We start from the raw sequence: 5,953 nt of genomic DNA, 5'->3' as shown, positions 1-5,953 counted from the left end.
GGAGGATCTGAGTCCTAAGTGCCCTGAGCTCAGAGGTTTAAAAAAAAAAAAGCAATATAATGTTGATTTTGATGGGGGAGTCGTGGAGCTGACTAATTTGTGCCCCTTAAGCACGGCCTCTGAGGGAACCTCAGAGTAGAGTAGACTCTCTAGGATAAATTGGTGGTGTTGGGGGCACAAGGTTTCTCACAAAGATATCCACACAGAGAGTGGATACTGCCCTAAAGAGTCTGTTTTATTCCAGGCAGGAGCACACCAAGCATCTACAGATCTAAGAGCTCCTTCCAACCATGTAGGGGGCCAATCTCGCCAAGAGCTGGAAAGACCACAGGTCATTAAGGAACATGTGAAGGCTGGGAGGAGAGCAAAGGAGAAAGGTGAACTGTGTGTCCTCTGTCCCCTTCCTTTATGAAGGTCTTCTTGTTCAGTCCCCACGCACCAACAGAGGGACCAGTGACCAAGGTACCAGAGTGAGGGTGCCTGTGGTCCTGCCCCTGCAGCTCGGAGGAAGGCCCTGCTGAAGCTGCCTGGCTGCCAATCTCGGAGGTTATGAGGGAGGGCTTGCAAGAGGGAGCTTCAGGGGCCATCCGCTGTATAGGATAAAGGCATCACCGGGCTGGGGTGTGGCTCCAGGGCAGAATGCTGAAGGATATCAATGCTGAAGATAGGCAAGTAGCCAGACAGTATGTGGTCACCTCAGAGCAGGGGTTTGTGCCCAAAGGAAGGAATTAGCTTTACTACAGCACCTCCCTTCTGTCATGAGCCCCTTTCACAGATGGACAAACTAAACTTCAGTCAAGCAGGCTAATGCTGTGCCTAAGGTCAGTCATATGACTAGTAAGCACCAGGAGTCAAGACATCATCAGTCTGAAGTCAGCCTGAGGTCTCCTGGGGCCTGCCCTCAAGCAGCTGTGAGGAGACTTGCCACCTTGGAAAACTCAGCATTTCACATTGGCAGAGGTCTGTGGTTGGAGTCACTGGGACCCTGGGAGGATTGTGGGTGATAAGCACCCTCTAGGCTTACCTTTTTTCCTAAAGCATGCAGACTTGGGAAGGAAAGACAGACATACACCGCCTTCTCCCAACTGACCCCAAATCACAAACACCGTTTTTCCATCTAATCCCCAAACTGAGCAAGCCAAGCCAGATGTGGAGACAGGATGTCATCCTGCAAACAAAGACGACCAATTTTGTGTTTCTCCAGCTATTTCAATTTCCCTGAAAACTGGGCTCCCTACACCCTGCCCTTTAAAGCATCCCCTATACCTAGTTACTAAGGTACAGAGCCCCGAGTCAGAATTGCAGCCAGGAGGCCTGTCCATTACCATCAACAGCCCAGAACTTGTCCCCGCCAGACCTGTCCCCACGCCTGTCCCCACGCCTGGTCTCAGCATCTCCAGGCTGGCTTCAACTGCCTTGGACAACTCCTCCCTAGGCCACCAACTTCTGGTTCTGAGCAGTATCACCCGCTCTTTCCCTTCATTTTATTTATTTGTCTATTTATCATGAATATGTACACACACATACATATACACACACAAACACATACACACACAAACATACATGCATACACACACACAAACACATATACACATACCCAGACACACACAACCCACACACACATACACAGATACACACATACATACACACAAACACATACATACACACACACACAAACACATGCACACATACACAGACACACACATACCCACACACACATACACAGACAGACAGACACACATACACAAATACATACACACAGACACACACAAACACACACACACACACACACACACACAGGTCAGTGGGAGGCTGGCTCTTCTTTCATTCCACCATGGGGTCCCAGGGGCCAGGTGATCAGGCTTGGCAGCCAGTGCCTCTATCTCCTGTGCGCTCTCACCAGGCCTCCTCTCTCTAGAAGCTGCAGAACTGCAACAGAGCCTCAGCTCCTGGGTATCCACGCCCAACAGACCCGCTCCCCTCCCAGCAGTCCGCAGGGAGACCTGGAGCATCACCGCAGGAGAGCAAAACGCTGAGATGCAGACCATGAGGCGCTGGAAGGAGGTGTTGTGGAAGAAAACTTGGCTTGTGCCAAGGCAGGTGAGCGTCGTGTGGGGCACCAACCACGCTGCCTTCTCAGCCCTGCTGGCGACCTCAGGAAGGCTGCTGGCCTTCTCTGTGGACTTGGCTTCCTCATCTGTAAAATGAGGGACGAGTATCTCAGGCAACCCCAAGGCCTCATTTCCCACTGCCAAGCTCTATGACAGTTTTTCCCTTTGAGTGACAGACTCTGGGGACTGGAACCTGTCCTGACCAGGCCACCCACCTCAAAGGCCACTTGAATCTCCTTCTGGCCTACTCTTCTCCAGCTCTGTCATGTATATTCTGGAAGCCTCTTCCGTCTGCTCCTGTCAGGGTCTTGACCTCTCGGGACTGGTTCTCACTGGGTCTTGGATCCCGCATGCCCATCACGGTGCCAGGCAAATGGCACCAGCTCAGGTTCCCTGTGTGGGGAGACTAAACCCTAGCGAACATCACCCTGCTCACCTTACTTTCTTCCCAGACATTCTGACCAGACCATGATGCCGCAGCTGGGGTACTAAACCCCTGGGGAGAGAGCTAAGGATGTGACTTCCTGTGGGAAGCGCTACATTCTTCCAGTTGCTATGTACTCCTGAAGCTGGCAGCCTGAGACTCAGGTCAGATCCTGCATTTCAGGGCAGGAGTGAAGACTTGTCTGTCTTTGGCCTTGAGGTGTTTGTTTAAGTCACTGGGCCACTCTGCCCAAAACATGATCCTGCCCACACCCTTGGCACAGGCTCCGTACAAGGCACTCATGCAAGAAGCCACAATGCTAGAAGCCCAGGGATGGACGGTCAGTTCGGGGAGATCCAGTGTCTGTCTTACAGGTTTAGCTTCAGCTTACTCATCTGAAAAATTATGGTTCCTTAACAGGAACAGCTCAAAGATGAGCTTTGTCAAGAAGGTAACACTGTGACTTCACCTGCATAACTCAGAAAATCACCCAGACCTGTCTGATGTGAGTACAGCATGTGTGCAAGCCATGTGCGTGCGTGCGTGCGTGCGTGCGTGTGTGTGTGTCTGTGTGTGTATCTGTGTGTCTGTATGTCTGTGTGTCTGTGTGTCTGTGTGTCTGTGTGTCATGTGCGATGTATCCTGATATGTTGGAGAACCGAATTGGGGACACTGAGGAAGCTTGGGCTCAGTGGGGAACCCAAGGACAGGTTTAGAGCAGAGACCCTTGGAATGATTCAGAAATCACAGAGGACCGCACACAATCTAGAAAAGCTCTCCAGAAACAGTGCTTCCAGGAGCATCACACATTCTACTTCCTGGTAGTGACCCCCTGGGGATTTTAGCTCAGCTTTCCTCTCAGCAGCCTGGTTTTTTGTTTGTTTGTTTGTTTTTTGTTTTGTTTTGGTTTTTTTTTTTTTTTTTTTTTTTTTTTTTTTTTTTTTTTTTTGGTTTTTTTGAGACAGGGTTTCTCTGTGTAGTTTTTGTGCCTGTCCTGGATCTCGCTCTGTAGACCAGGCTGACTCGAACTCACAGAGATCTGCCTGCCTCTGCCTCCCAAGTGCTGGGATTAAAGGCGTGCGCCACCACCCGGCAGCACCATCGCCCGGCAGCCTGGATATTTTTATGACAGGAATTCCATTTTAATTATCTAGGTATTCAAAAGACAAGTTCCTAGCTCTAGAGAAGCAGTTTTGAAGGAAGGGAGGAAGGGAGAGAAGGAGGGAGGGAGGGAGGGAGGGAGGGAGGGAAGAAGCCAGTACAACTTCCAGCCCTAAAATGGGCATAAAATGGGAACTTCCAAAGAATAATCTACCCCACTCCAGAGGGAGATGAGGGCCTGTGGCTGGCTTTTGACATGAGAAGACATGAGCTAAGGAAACCCAAGGCTGAGGTGCTCTGGGTGTGGGTGTTTTCACTGTTTTCTAGTTCAGAGAATTGGTCTCTATTTCTCTGTCTCTGGGCTCTTAGTTCAGCTCCACGTCTGTTTCTCTATATTTTCATGTCCCTACTCAGCCCTAACTGTGCCAAGGCTTATTCCATCCAAATGCCCGCCCCAAGATGCCCTTCCAGGCCTCAGGGCCATTTGCCGGCTGGTACCACCTATGACTCCTCACGTTTGGTCCAGGTTCCTCCACCCTGGGCCTCTCATCTAAGCTTCACCTTCAGAGGAGCTTCTGGGTCCACTTGTCTTGTCCAAGTAGGTAAAGCCTCCCTGTCTAGAATTTTTCTGAAACTGGAAAAGTTGAAGAGGAGAGCCAAAGAGGCCCCCACGCTGTTCTGGAAGTCCCAGCTATCCGTGTCCAGACCCCCTGAGGACTGGTTGATGGTATCCAAAAGGTGGCTGTGGCCTGGCACCCCACCCACACCATCAAAGGCAAAGTGATACACAAGCACACACTTAACCAAATCCACTTCTTATCTCTTCCGTGAAGATCTTCGTGATCTTGGGGCAAGTTATTTCCCTTTAGTCGACCTCTGTTTACTCATCCAAACATGAGAGTAGCATGTGATACCACATAGCTGTTTCTAGAATTAAATCAGAGAGCCTGTATGAAAGTTGAAAGGTACTATATAGCAAGCTAACTCAGTTAATAAAGCTAACCTAAACTGGTCGGTAGCCCAGAATATCTATGGGTCATTTCAAAGAGAAGAAATATCTGCAGATAACGCTGTTGGTCTCAGTCAACCGGGCAGTATACTCTCTGCCCAAAAGAAGTACAGCCAAAAATTCCCTGATAAACATGGTACCTCAGCAAAGAGACCTACTGTTTGATCCCGATGGCCACTGTCACTTGGCTACAGTAGGAGTCTGATGACTCATCTGCTCTCTAGGAATTTCCTGGCCAAAATGCAGATCACGGCCAGACTGCCCACTGCACCGGACAGTGCTGGATGCTGATGGACGGATTCTTGTTTTTTCGGTTTTGCTTTGTTCAAAGACCCCATCATATTGTCTGTTCACCCATTTCACAGACGCATAGTGAAGTCTTAATGAGCACTAGGCAGCAGGCTAGGTGGTCAAAATGCAGAAGTACGCAAGCCCGGAACTGGCCACGGACACCTCCATAGGGTAAGCAGGTTTGAAAGACTGACAGCTGAGCGGGCCACGCCCACTGGCTATGCTCTACAGTATGACACCAAGGCAGGAAATGCTGCAGGAAGAGGGCGTGCTGTGGACGCAGGAGCATGGGTACCGGCTCGCAGACACACCGCCCACCCACACATCCTCCCCCTCCCCCGGGGGGGCAGGCACGCTTGGGTCCTCTGCATTCTGGATTTCTCTAGCAAGTTGTCTGGCTACACCTTGACAACTCGGAGTGACCTTGGGTGTTTCCCTAGTCCCCACAAGCAATGCATCTACAAACTATCCCTTGGGTTGGGCTTGCAGACAATTCATACTTTCATTCATTCAACAAATATTTGTTGAGTCCCTGTTATGTACGGAAGCCAATTCATTTCGCCTTCCCGGGGACACTTCCAACAGTGCTCGGCCGAAGCACCCTATGCCGACTCCAGCACACTTCAGAGCTTCTGTATTATCTCAGAGAGATGGAAGGGCAGCTCGGAGCCGGGATAGTCTTGTACAGGATGTCTTGGGGAAAAAAGGGCACCTGGCATCAGGGAGGAACCCACATGCTGGATTCCCACACTGCCTTCAGAGGTCTCTGGCTGCATCTGTGGCCATGGAACCCGCAGCTCTGCCCCCAAAGGCAGCTGGGGACCTAAGCATTACCATTGGCTCCTGGAAGGGGTGGAGCCTGCGGTGTAGAGAGTTACTGGCTTCTAGAATACCTTGCCTAAATTTGCTGTAGGTCCTCAGTCTTAAGCTTCCTTACCGACGTGATCCTGAGCCTCATTCGTCTCTGATGGTTCTGAGCATACTGCACGGAGACAGATTTCACAATGATTTAAGGTC

This window comes from Peromyscus leucopus, chromosome 15 (assembly GCF_004664715.2).
Source record: "Peromyscus leucopus breed LL Stock chromosome 15, UCI_PerLeu_2.1, whole genome shotgun sequence".
NCBI lineage: Eukaryota > Metazoa > Chordata > Mammalia > Rodentia > Cricetidae > Peromyscus > Peromyscus leucopus.
The sequence above is the reverse complement of the archived record's forward strand: the minus strand, read 5'-3'. Positions refer to the sequence as shown.